General features: G+C 37.7%; 1 protein-coding gene and 1 pseudogene across 5 annotated transcripts in view; one reads left to right on the forward strand and one right to left on the reverse strand.

Moving 5' to 3' along the window:
- PCYT1B (phosphate cytidylyltransferase 1B, choline) overlaps nucleotides 1-13,767 on the forward strand; it is a 123,772-nt gene that overhangs the window by 61,511 nt on the left and 48,494 nt on the right. The window lies entirely within an intron of this gene.
- Nucleotides 8,428-8,599, reverse strand: LOC124246234 (uncharacterized; annotated as a pseudogene).

The following is a 13,767-nucleotide window of genomic DNA, read 5'->3' on the forward strand; positions in this document are numbered from 1 at the left end:
TTTAAAATGACGGGTGAAAAACCATAGGAGAAATTATATCATAGGATTATACACCACTGATCCCAGGAGAGAGACAGACTAATAATACCACCAAGGGTATCTACTTCATGTTTTCCATTAATGCTTTTCTTCTTGTGTTTGAGGCATGATCCAATTTACGTTTCTAAATTTTTCTAGAGGGTTAGGAGAAAAGCAGTATCATTCTGATTTCAAGTCTCAGAGAGCTGACAGCGTTCAGGGTGATTAAGGGTAAACAAGGTCATGGTCTGTTTCCTTTGTGTGACCCACAGCACTTAAGACGATGTCATGCTAACAGTTGTGGCTTATGACAGCCCTAATTAGTTGAATTTATGCACAGTGTCTTAAAGAAATGGAGATTTATATACTCAAGTAATCTTGGTTCACAATGAAAGAACTGACTAACTTTATAAGCTTGTGGAGAGAGAAGGGTGGTTAGATGTGGGTTGAAATTTTCCTCTTCCAGAAGGCCCACAGATTTCAATTTGGGTAAAAGGGATAGTATCTCACTAGGGAGACCTGCATCTCACCTCCGTAGCTTCTAGAAGCAGCATATCCTTTTACCGTGGTCAGTTTTTGTGGCATTACATGAACTAGGCACCATCAACCCTTAGACCTCTACTGTGAGAAAAAAGGTGCTGGTAAGAGACTGTGTACCTGCTTTTTATGGTATTTTGTTATCTTCTGCAAGCTTAAAACTAGTTTTTGGATATTTAAGTGGAACCCTTCTACAGTTTTTGCCGAGGATAGTGACCACGTGGTTAGTGAATGGAGTTCTTTCCAGAAGGAAGAGATGATAAAAGGCAATGGTTACTGAACAAGTCGTGCAGAGGGAACCCAAGGCAGGCAGGGAACCCATCCCTTGTTCACTTTCCTTTATCTTGAGTGGAAAACCATCTCTTGAGTGAGCATGACCACCTGGAGTCTGGTCCCAAGCTGCTGGGGCCCTGGAGAGACCTCTGCAGTGTGTGAGCTTTGGTCATTTTGGCGACCCAAGTTTGGAGGTGGTTAGGTGTGGGTCACACTTAACGGGAACACTAGCCATGGCCCTGGGTTGTCTCATCCAAAGTAAGATCAAAGGAAATATGCAGCTTTCAGTACATTCTTGTAAATTGGAGAAAGCGGTAAATTAATTTCAGAGGCTCTCTAGGTCATTAGGCACCAATGGTTGCACTGATTCCCTGAATGAGTCCTTCATTGAACAACTACTTATTGAGTTCCTACTATGTGCCAGGCATTCTTCTGTACACTGAGGATGCAGCCGTGAGCAAAGCAGACTATGTCCTCAGAGAACTGAGAGTCTGAGGAGGAGGCAGACACTGCCCAGTAAACAAATAGTAGTGGTACCATGAAGAAATATAGGGTAAGAGAAAAGAGTGACTGGTTGGGGGACGGAGGGCTGTTTTAGGTAGGGAGGCCAGAGGAGGCCCCTCTGAAGTGTTGACGTTTGTGCAGAGACCTGAATGAAGTAAGGACACATAACAGCTGGGACATAGAACCTTCCCTGTGCAGCATTCTCCTCACCAGTCGAGACAATTGTGTTGAGACAAGTGGAGAAGACATGGCAGCTACAGCGACACCTTGTTTCATTGATTTGTATATCTTAAGGCAGCTTTCCATAAAAGCGCAGATGATTTAATACTCGGAGAAATTAATACGGACTGGAATTCAGAGCCAAGAATTAAAGCAGAAGAGAAGGAGAAAAACCCCAAAAAGATATCCTGAACTTTTTAGCAGCCACGGCAAAGGAGCCACACAATCATTCCCTAACTCTCAGCTGCTAGACCTGATACTGCTCCATTAGGATGAACTAGCTTTTCCTGCCCTGAGTTCTGCAGTAAGTTTTTCAGAGGGTTGCTGCATAAAGAGCATTGAATAATCCAATGAATGTTGTCCCCTGTAGCAGATTTACAAAGAAATGCAATGCCTATTACGTGGGTTCTCCATGGAAGCCAAGAGCATGTTACACTACTAAGATCACCTTGAAGACCGTATCTTTTGGTAGGTGACAGGTACTAGAGTACGAATGGGAAATGAAGCAGTACTACACGAAGGTATGAAGAAGTGGTGTGTAGACTTCTGGGTATAGGACAGAGTAAGAGTGAAAAACCTTGAGCAACATAGACAATAAATAATAAATAATTTCAATATGTTATTTTCTCCACTGGTTTTTTTTTTTTCTGCTTTTCCTCCCCAAATCCCCCCAGTACATAGTTGCATATTTTTAGTTGTGGGTCCTTCTAGTTGTGGCATGTGGGGCGCCGCCTCAGTGTTTGTTGCCTAATGAGTGGTACCACGTCCGTGCCCGGGATCTGAACTGGCAAAACCCTGGGCCGCAGAAGTGGAGTGCGCGAACTTAACCACTTGGCCACGGGGCCAGCCCCCTCCACTGATTTCTTGTTCTTATTATCCCATTTAAAATAACTGGATGACAATACTATGAAATATTTTTAACCACTCTATTAATAAAATTCAGTGTGATCTTGTATTTCGTGTGTCTCCACTAATTTAATTATATTTGATTCTGAGTGAGTCTGTTAACTGGAGTCTCCAACCTCCTGTGTGTAGGCAGACTTCTACAGGAGCATGGTTTTGGAGCTCACATCCCATCAGTAGCACTGCTATGGCAAACAGATTTTGGTAAAATTGTAGACAAGGCAAAGTTCAGTCTTCCTTTGATGTATACAGTAGTTGCCTTCCTCTGAAATCCAGCATCTATCGCAGCTATTCCAGAAATACTTTGTGATTATATGTAAAACAAAGTTAGGTTCTAGACCCAGATAATTTTAAATAATTATTCAGGGACATTTAGAAATCTTGTGGGATGTGGGAAAATTCTCATGTAGGGCTGCCCCACACATTGCAAGATATTTAGCATCGTTGGCACCCTGCCCACCGAATGCCAATGGCTTCCTCCAATCATTGTGAGAACTAAAGATGCCCCACAAATTTCCAAAAATGCTTCCTGGGGATGGTAAAGACCCTATTGAAAACCATTGTCTTAGACTAAGAGTGTTCAAACTTTGTTTCCCACAATCCCTAAAAGAATTTTGAAAAGCTATATACCTTCTTGAAAATTTTTAAGTTGACATCTAAAATTTTCCATCCTAAATTTAAATAGTTATAAAAGATGTGATTTCTGGAATATTTTGTAAATATTGACATTTTCAAAAATTAATAAACTTTATTTTTTAGGGAAGTTTTACATTCAGAGAAAAATCGGGCAGAAAGTACAGAGGATTCCCATATACTCACACATGCATAGCTTCCCCATTATCAACATCCCCCGCCAGAGTGGTGCACTTGTTACGGTCCCTGAACCTATACTGACACATCATTATCACCCAAAGTCCATAGTTTACATTCAAATTTACTCTTGGGTAAATGTATGTGGTAACCTGTGTACATTCTATGGGTTTTTACAAATACATAGTGACGCGTATCTACCACTGTAATATCATACAGAATAGTTTCACTGCCCTAAAAATCCTCTGCACTCTGCCTATTCATCCCTCCCTCCGCCCAACCCCTGGCAACCACTGATCTTTTTACTGTCTCCATAGTTTTGCCTTTTCTAGAATGTCATAAGACTGGAATCATATAGGATATACCTTTTTCAGATTGGCTTCTTTCACTTAGTAATATGCATTTAAGGTTCTTCCATGTCTTTTTGTAGTTTGCTAGCTCATTTCTTTTTAGTGCTGAATAATACTCCATTGTCTGGATGTAACACAGTTTATTTATCCATTCACCTCCTGAAGGACATCTTGATTACTTCCAAGTTTTGGTAGTTATGAATAAAGCTGCTATAAACATCTGTGTGCAGGTTTTTGTATGGACATAAGTTTTCAATTCATTTGGGTAAATACCAATGTGCGGGATTGCTGGATTGTATGTTGAGTATGTTTAGTTTTGTGAGAAACTGCCAAAGTATCTTCCAAAATGACTGTACCATTTTGCATCCCCACCGGCAATGAATGAGAGTTCTTTTTTTTTTTTTTTAAAGATTTTATTTTTCCTTTTTCTCCCCAAAGCCCCAGGGTACATAGTTGTATATTTTTAGTTGTGGGTCCTTCTAGTTGTGGCATGTGGGACGCTGCCTCAGCATGGCTTGATAAGCGGTGCTATGTCTGCTCCCAGGATCCGAACTGGCGAAACCCTGGGCAGCTGAAGCAGAGCATGTGACTTAACCACTCGGCCACGGAGCCTGCCCCCTGAATGAGAGTTCTTATTGCTCTGTTTCCTCATCAGCACTTGGTGGTGTCAGTTTTTTAGGTTTTGACCATTCTAATAGGCATATAGTGGTATCTCATTGTTGCTTCATTTTGCAATTCCTTGGTGACATGTGATGTTGAACGTCTTTTCATATGCTTACTTGCAATCTGGATATCTTCTTTGGTGAGGTGTCTGTTTGTATCTTTTGCCCATTTTTTAATCAGGTTGTTCATTTTCTTACTGTTGAGTTTTAAGAGTTCTTTCTATAGTTTGGACAACAGTCCTTTATCAGATACGTCTTTTTCAAGTATTTTCTCCCAGTCTGTGGTTTGTCTTCTCAGTCCCTTGACATTGTCTTTCACAGAGAAGTTTTTAATTTTAATGAAGTCCAGCTTATCAGGTGTGTCTTTGATGGTTTGTGCCTTTGATGTTGTATCTAAAAAGTCATTGTCATACCCAAGGTCTCCTAGGTTTTCTCCTATGTTATCTTCTAGGAGTTTTATACTTTTGTGTTTTACATTTAGATTTATGATACATTTTGAGTTAATTTTTGTGAAGGGTATAAGGTCTGTATCTAGATTCATTTTTTTGCACGTGGATGTCCAGTGTTCCAGCACCATTTGTTGAAAAGACTATCTTTGCTCCATTGTATTGCATTTTCTCCCTTGTCAAAGATCAGTTGACTATATTTATGTGGGTCTATGCCTGGGCTGTGTATTCTGTTCCATTGATCTATTTGTCCATTCTTTCACCAATACCACACTTTCTTGATCACTGTAGCTTTATAGTAAGTTTTGAAGTTGGGTAGTGCTAGTCCTTCAACTTTGTTCTTCTCTTCCAATATTGATTTGGATATTCTGGGTCTTTTGCTTCTCCATATAAACTTTAGAATCAGTTTATCGATAGCCACAAAATAACTTGCTGTTATTTTGATTGGCACGGCATTGAATCTATAGATCAAGTTGGGAAGAACTGACATCTTGACAATATTGAGTCTTCCTATCCATAAACATGGACTATCTCTCCATTTATTTTGCTCTTCTTTGATAGCTTTCATCAGAGTTTTGTAGTTTTCCTCGTATAGATCTTGTACATATTTTGTTAGATTTAAACCTAAATGTTTCACTTTTGGGGGATATTAATGTAAACGGTAATGTGTTTTTAATTTTAAAGTCCACTTACTCATTGCTGGTACAGGCATACCTCAGAGATATTGCGAGTTCAGTTCCAGACCACCACAATAAAGCAAATAGCACAATAAAGTGAGTCACTTGAATTTTTTGGTTTCCCAGTGCATATAAAAGTTATGTTTACAATATACTATAGTCTATTAAGTGTGCAATACCATTATGTCTAAAAAAATGTACATACTTTAATTAAAAAATACTTTATTGCTAAAAAATGCTAACCATTATCTGAGCCTTCAGTGAGTCGTAATCTTTTTGCTGATGAAGGGTCTTATAAAAAACACACTATAGTGAAGTGCAATAAAACTAGGTATGCCTGTATATAGGAAAGTGATTGACTTTTGTATATTAACCTGGTATTCTGCAACCTTGCTGTAATTGCTTATTGTTTCTAGGAGTTTCTTTGTCTATTCTTTCAAATTTTCTATGTAGACAATCATGTCATCAGTGAACAAGAACAGTTTTACTTCTTCGCTTCCCAATCTGTATAGCTTTTCTTTCCCTTTCTTGTCTTGTTGTACTAGCTAGGACTTCCAGTACAATGTTGAAAAGCAGTGGTGAGAGGGGACATCCTTGCCTTGTTCCTGGTCTTAGTGGGAAACTTTTGAGTTTCTCACCATTAAGTATGATGTTAGCTGTTGGTTTTTTGTAGATGCTCTCTATCCAGTTGACGAAGTTCCCCTCTAGTCATAGTTGCTAAGAGTTCTTATCATTAATGAGTATTGGGTTTTATCAAATGCTTTGCTATATCTATAGATATGATCATGTGATTTTTCTTCTTTAGCCTGTTAGTGTGATGGATTACATTGATTTTCAAATGTTAAACTAGCCTTGCATATCTGGGATAAATCCCAATTTGTTGAGGTGTATAATTCTTTTTCTACATTATTGGATTTGATTTGTTAATATTTTGTTGAAGAGTTTTGCATCAATGTTCATGAGAGATATTGGTCTGTTGTTTTCTTTTCTTGTACTGTCCTTGGTTTAGGTATTAGGGTAATGCTAGCCTCATAGTATGAGTTAGAATGTATTCCCTCTGCTTCTGTCTTCTGGAAGAGATTGTAGAGAATTGGTATGGTTTCTTCCTTAAAAGTTTGGTAGAATTCACCAGTGAACCCATCTGGGCCTGGTGCTTTCTCTTTTGAAAGGTTATTTATTATTGATTGCATTTCTTTAAGAGATATAGGCCTATTCAGATTGTCTGTTTCTTCTTGTGTGAGTTTTGGCGGCTTCTATCTTTCAAGGAATTGGTCCATTTCATCTATGTTATCAAATTTGTGGGTGTAGCATTGTTCATAATATTCCTTTATTATCCCTTAATGCTCCTGAGATCTGTAGTAATGTCCCCTCTTTCATTTCTGATATTAGTAATTTGTGTCTTTTCTCTTTTTTCCTTAGTTAGCTTGGCTAGAGGCTTACCAATTTTATTAATCTTTTCAGAAAACCAGCTTTTGGTCTCATTGATTTTCTCTATTGATTCCTGTTTTCAGTTTCATTGATTTCTGCTCTGAGTTTTATTATTTCTTTCCTTCTGCTTACTTGGGATTTAATTTGCTCTTTTTCTAGCTTCCTAAAGTGGAAACTTAGATTATACATTTTAGATCTTTTCTCTTTTCCGATATATATATTCAATGCTATAAATTTCCCTCTAAGCACTATTTTCACTGAATCCCACAAATCCTGATAAGTTATGTTTTCATTTTCATTAAGTTCAAAATATTAAAAAATTTCTCTTGAGGTTTATTCTTTGACCCATGTGCTATATAGGAGTGTGTTGTTTAATTTCCAAGTATTTGGGGATTTTCCAGCTGTCTTTCTGTTGTTGTTTCCTAGTTTAATTCCATTGTGGTCTGAGAGCAGATGTGGTATTATTTCTATTCTTTTAAATTTGCTAAGGTATGTTTCATAGCCCAGAATGTAGTCTATCTTGGTGAATGTTCCATGTGAGCTTGAGAAGGGTGTATATTCTGCTGTGGTTAGATGAAGCAGTCTGTAGATGTCAATTACATGCAGTTGATTGATGGTGCTTTTGAGTTTAACTGTGTCCTTATTCATTTTCTGTCTGCTAGATCTGTCCATTTCTGATAGAGGGGTGTTAAAGTCTTCAACTATAATAGTGGATTTATCTATTTCTCCTTGCAGTTCTATCAGTTTCTGCTTTAACTTATTTTGACTCTGTTGTTAGGCACATACACATTAAGGACTGTTATGTTTTCTTAGAATATTTGCCCCTTTATCATTGTGTAATGCCCCTCTTTATCTTGGATAACTTTCCTTGCTCTGAAGTCTGCTCTGTCTGAAATTATTGTAGCTATTCCCACTTCCTTTTGATTAGTGTTAGCATAGTGTATCTCCATCCCTTTACTTTTAATGTAGATGTGTCTTTATGTTTAAAGTGGGTTTCTTGTAGACAACATATAGTTGGGTTTTGTTTTTTGATCCACTCTGACAATCTCTTTTAATTGGTGAATTTAGATCATTGACGTTCAAAGTGATTATTGATATAGTTGGTTTACTATCTACCACGTTGTCTCTGTTTTCTATTTGTTGTCTTAGTTCTTTGTTCCTACTTTTGTCTTCCATGCTTTTTCTCCCTTTTGTGGTTTTAATTGAGCATTTCGTATAATTCCATTTTCTCTCCTTTCTTGGCATATCAATTATACTTCTTTTTTTACCTTTTAGTGGTTGCCCTAGAGTGCAATATACATTCTAAACTAATCCAAGTCCACTTTCAAATAACACTATACCAGTAGTGCAAGTACCTTACAAAAACAAAATGTTTCTAATTCTTCCCTCCCATCCCTCATATCATTGCTGTCATTCATTTCATATGTACATAAAATTGAACACGTTGTTGCTGTTATTATTTTGAATAAATTATCTGTTAGATGAATTAAGAATAAGAAAAATAAAAGTTTTGTTTAACTTCATTTATTCATTCTCTACTGCTCTTCCTTCCTTTATGTAGATCTGAATTTCTGACCCATATCATTTTTCTTCACTCTGAAAAACTTTTTTTTTCTCTGAAGAACTTTTAAAAACATTTCTTGCAAAGCAAGTCTACTGGAAACAAATTCCCTCAATTTTGTTTGTCTGAGGAAGTCTTTATTTCTCCTTCCCTTTTAAACTGATAAGAACAGATAGTACACTTGATCTTAGCCAAAAGGCCAAGAAGTGATCGCTCCTCGTTTAAAAAATAATTTTGCCAGGTACAGAATTCTAGGTTGGTGGGGTTTTTTCTCTCAACACTGTAAATATTTCACTCTATTCTCTTCTTGCTTGCATTGTTTCTGTGGAGAAGTCCAATGTAATTTTTATCCTTACTCCTCTATAGGTAAGATGTTTTTCATTTTCCCCTCTGGCTTCTTTCTAGATTTCTTCTTTGGCATTTATTCTGTTTGGTGTTCTCTAACATTTAAATGAGATGAGTGGGATCTCATTATTTGTGGATGAATATATTATTGCTAGAATGAGACAGGGTTTAACATTGATGTTATACCTATTTTTCCTTGTTATAGATGTAAGTGCTGAAATATTTTGTTCACACAAATATTTAGACAGGAATGGAAGAAGTTTGTTATAGCAATGCCACTCAAACTTTGAAATCGTGAATTATTTGTCAAATATCACAAAAATAATTTATTTTTATTGTCATCAAAATGATGGTAATGTTCTATCAAGTGACAATTTGTTAAGATCCTCTTTCAAATTTGTTGCAAGGAATGGATTAGAAATGACCTGACCTGAAAAAAAGATTTGTTTCCAAAGTATTAGAATAATTTGCTTTCTCCTTCTCTGGGAAGTATAATAAAAAGGCTTTACCAAAACTTATCAAATGACTTTTAAAGGGTTTTTTTTCCTTTTTCTCCCAAAGCCCCCTGGTACATAGTTGCGTATTTTCAGTTGTGGGTCCTTCTAGTTGTGGCATGTGGGACGCTGCTTCAGCATGGCTTGGTGAGCGGTGCTACATCCGTGCCCAGGATTCGAACCAGTGAAACCCTGGGCTGCCCAAGCAGAGTGCGCGAACTTAACCACTCGGCCATGGTGCTGGCCCCTCAAATGACTTTTAATTATAACCCTTACACTTTTACTTGAAAGCAACTTATTCAACCAGATATACTCAGAAAGGGTTGGGGAAATGGAAATATTGGTAATTTTATTATACCATTGCCACTCCAATAATTTTTGATAAAATGCTCTTATCATTTGCTTAAAACTTTTTTCTTCTTAAAAAAACGAAACCTTGGGGCTGCAGTTTTAACTTACTAAATTTGCGGAAAACATCATCTAGCCTAATTGGCAAACCTACTAAAAACCTAGAAACCAAGGAAAAGTCTTTTCTTTTTTAAAATTATTTTATTGAGGTCATATTCGTTTATAACATTGTGTAATTTCAGGTGTACATTACTATCTATCGGTTTCTGTGTAGACTGCACATAGTATTTCTATTTTTAATTTTTTGAGAGGAAAAGTCTTTTCAATTCAAATGTATTTCAAGAAGCTTTATAAAAATTACTGAGAAATAAATTATAGAATGCATTGTATGAGATAGAATCAGTCAAGATTAAAATGAGGGGCCTGCCCGGTGGCACAGTGGTTAAGTTTGCACATTCCGCTTCTTGGTGGCCTGGGGTTCGCTGGTCAGATCCTGGGTGCAGACGTGGCACTGCTTGGCACGCCATGCTGTGGTAAGGATCCCACATATAAAGTAGAGGAAGATGGGCACAGATGTTAGTTCAGGGCCAGGCTTCCTCAGCAAAAAAGAGAAGGACTGGCAGTAGGCTAATCTTCCTCAAAAAAATAAAAAGATTAAAATGAGGTAATTATAATAAGTTATAAACGAGACAATCAGTGTGCTTAATTTATAGTAATGCAATGTAACTGATAAAGTTATATGATATTTATAAAGAGAGGAGTTGATAAAAAAAAGTCATTTTATTCCTTCTCTAAATATTGGTGTGTGTGTATCAAACTCTGATTTGACTTTTGCGTATAATAAAATAAAATATAAAATCAGAAATGACTTAATTATCTTTATTAGACACCATGGTTATACTTTTCCTATGTATTCAAGGATAGAAAAGGGAATATACTACTAAAAAAATTTGTCTGGCAGTAGATATTTTATTTTTTGTTATGAGGAGATAGAAAATAATGAACATTTTGGAAGATGAAATGGGATAAGGATTATCTGTAAATGGAATAAGTCTTTTATGATGTGAGTTGATCAAATAGATTTTCAGCTTCCTTTTTAAATATAGGCATACCTTGTTTTATTGTGCTTCACTTTATTGTGCTTTGCAGATATTGCATTTTTTATAACACGCTCCGCCAGCAAAAAGATCATGACTTACTGAGGGCTCAGATGATGGTTAGCATTTTTTAGCAATAAACTATTTTTGAATTAAGGTATGTACATTGTTTTTAGACCTATGCTATTGCACATTTAATAGACTATACTATAGTGTAAACATAACTTTTATATGCACTGGGAAACCAAAAAATTTGTGTGACTCACTTTATTGCAATATTTGTTTTATTTTAGTGGTCTAGAACTTAACCTGCAATATCTCCAAGGTATGCCTGTAATGCATATGAAATCTGAAATAAAGTCATGTAAATGTTTTATCCATTTGTTTATTCCAATGTATTTTGAAAAATTTGATAATTCCAGAAGATATTCCAGTTACATTTCTAAGAAGCAGTGGTACCAGCCTACACAGCTTTGGCTTATTGAAGTGATTTTGAAGTGAATAGCTGGGAAAAATGCTTACTCTTAACTAAAAGAGAAAAGGCATTTTTAGGATTCAATATGAGTATGGAGAATAGCTGGAAAAATGCTTACCCTTGACTACGCGAAAAAGCCATTTTTAGCATTTGCTATTTCTTTCCAACACTCCTTTTGCTTTGAATTCCTGGGCCTTATTCCTCAAGATCCTTGTGTCCTTTGATGACAGTTGGGAGAAGGAAGAGGCAAAGTTGTTCGGCAAAAATTTGCATTATTCTCCACTCTACCATATGTAGTTTCTAACACCCGGCTTCACCTATAATGGAAATGCGTGTCAGACAGGGAAAGGCAGGAAGCCTTTACAGGTTCGTGGTGCTTTGAATAGTCCTTAAACGAGGTTTCCATTTGGTTTGACCTGAAGTCTCGCCTCCTACCTCTTGCAGTGCAACACAGGAAGGTTTGAATAATGGTGTCTTTCTTTTCTAAAGTGGAGCAAAGGTGCTTTTGGACACAGAGGCTTTCTCGGGTGCATTAATTTTAGGAAAGGGTACCGTGGAAGTTGAGGATCTGGAAACTGATTCCTTTAAAGCTTTCTGTGCGTGGATACCTCTTGAAAAGTCTTAGTGTATCCCCAGAGGTATGTGTGCCCCAGTTTGAAGACCATTGCCTTAGACTATCTTGCTTGAGTATCACAAACCAACTTAATGGCAGACATTTCTATAGTGAGGCAAGTCAGAGAGCCCTTTATGAATAGGTATTCTGTCTTGTTGGTTGAAAGACTTGCTCTTGATATTGTGTGTGTAGTTAGCAAATAAAACGCTTATGGTGAGTTGAAGGAAGCTGCTATATTAATTGTGGGCCCTCTTACACCTGCAGGTAGGTTTGTTGTAGGAATTCCCCCTGGTTAGAGCAAGGACTTTGCTCATGAAACCACTGTGGTCGGAGCAAGGGTACAGACAGGTACTTGGTTGAAATACTTGGTGTTTGGCAGAAATCATTGCTCCAAAAACCAGAAACTGTGATAACTGGAGGTCCTACAGTCTGCTTCTCAACCTTAGGCAGTAACAGGCGCCACAAACTGCCATGATTTTGCACTATGATTGTAATACCTGTGTTTCTAATGTTTAAGCATGTAGCCAGTAATAATTTGGAAATTCTTTTATGCAAGCTCATCCTGTTGGTGTTGTTTTAGGGAATTGAAACTACCTAGTTGTAAAATCCTTTTTTCCTCCATTTTAATTTAAAAGTTCATTTAAAAAACAAGTCAAGAAATTAAAATTTATATCAGAGAGTTTTTTCCCTAAAAAATGTTTTATAAGGATGTGAGTCACCAGATACCCACCTCTGCCCCACAAGATGGGAATAAAAAAATAACAGTAATAAATTAATACTACTCCTACTATAACAGATATAGATATTACCTCATAAACATGAGTTTATGCTCTATTGTATTTTAACTGAAATTAAATATTTCTCTAAGAGGCCATTTTGCCTGACTCGTGGGAAATTCAGTCTCAGTCCTTGTTGGGCTCTCTGTACCTCCCCAGAGTCGAACAAGATTCCAAAATGTTGGTAGAAACAGGGAAGGGGCTTCCAGTCTTCAGCCTAGTGCTGTTTTTGCACTACCCTTATCATCTGAGTCCATAGATTTTCTAGAAGGAAGCAGATCCACTGCGCCTATGGAAGGGGAGGCACCTGCAGTCCGTGCCCAGGTGGAACCCCAGTGCTCAGGGCACCATGTCCTCATCCCTCTTGAGACTCTGCTGCTGGCTCCCGCTGCCTGTGGGATCCTCAGACCTTTGGCCTCTTTTTTTGTTTGGAGGAATCTTCTCTCTCTTGATCTTCTTCCTTACAGAATTCTCCCACGGAGCTCTGGCTTGGGGAAAACAGTATTCAGGAAGGCAGGCTGTCTACCAACAACTTGCACTTCACAGCTTCTGCGGGGGGAGTTTGTATCAAGAGGCTGGGCACCTTCTTGGAGTGGGGGCCGGGAAAAGACAGAACCCAAAACACAAATGAAGATCGCCACAAATGGCCCTAAATTTCTACTACTATTAATAATTAGCAAACGTCACTAAGCATTACTGTTTGCTCATATATGTGATCACATGTAATTCTCAAAACTTCACCATGTTTTAAAAGCAGACAACTGAGGCTTAGAGAGTTTGAGTCACTCTCCCAGTGATAAGTAGCAGAGCTGGGATTAGAATCCACGTCTGTTGGGCTCTAAAGTTCAACCCCTATGTTGTATTTTCTCTCCTGCGGGATACTGGTAATATTTTATTTTGAGCATAGAGAGCTGCCAGGATGGGTTAGCTGCAGCATGGGCTCCTGGATAGCTCAGTGAATTCATCCATGGAACACCACTGCTCAGAATTCTCCATCTGCTTGTCAGAGTGCATTTGCCAAGACTCAAGAACAACGGTGCTGCTTTGGGCGTAATTAATGTTGAGACAGTAACTGGTCAGCGTGTTCAGCTGCTTCTTGAGGTCACTCCTGGGATATGAAAACAGGACCCCGTCTCGGCATAAACAGGATGTTTGTTTTCTGTGTGCTCTGTTGGGAGGCCATCATCTCAGTTATCTAGAAGTTATATCAAATTGCTGGGGTGCAGGTTCA

This window comes from Equus quagga, chromosome 10, assembly GCF_021613505.1.
Source record: "Equus quagga isolate Etosha38 chromosome 10, UCLA_HA_Equagga_1.0, whole genome shotgun sequence".
Lineage (NCBI taxonomy): Eukaryota > Metazoa > Chordata > Mammalia > Perissodactyla > Equidae > Equus > Equus quagga.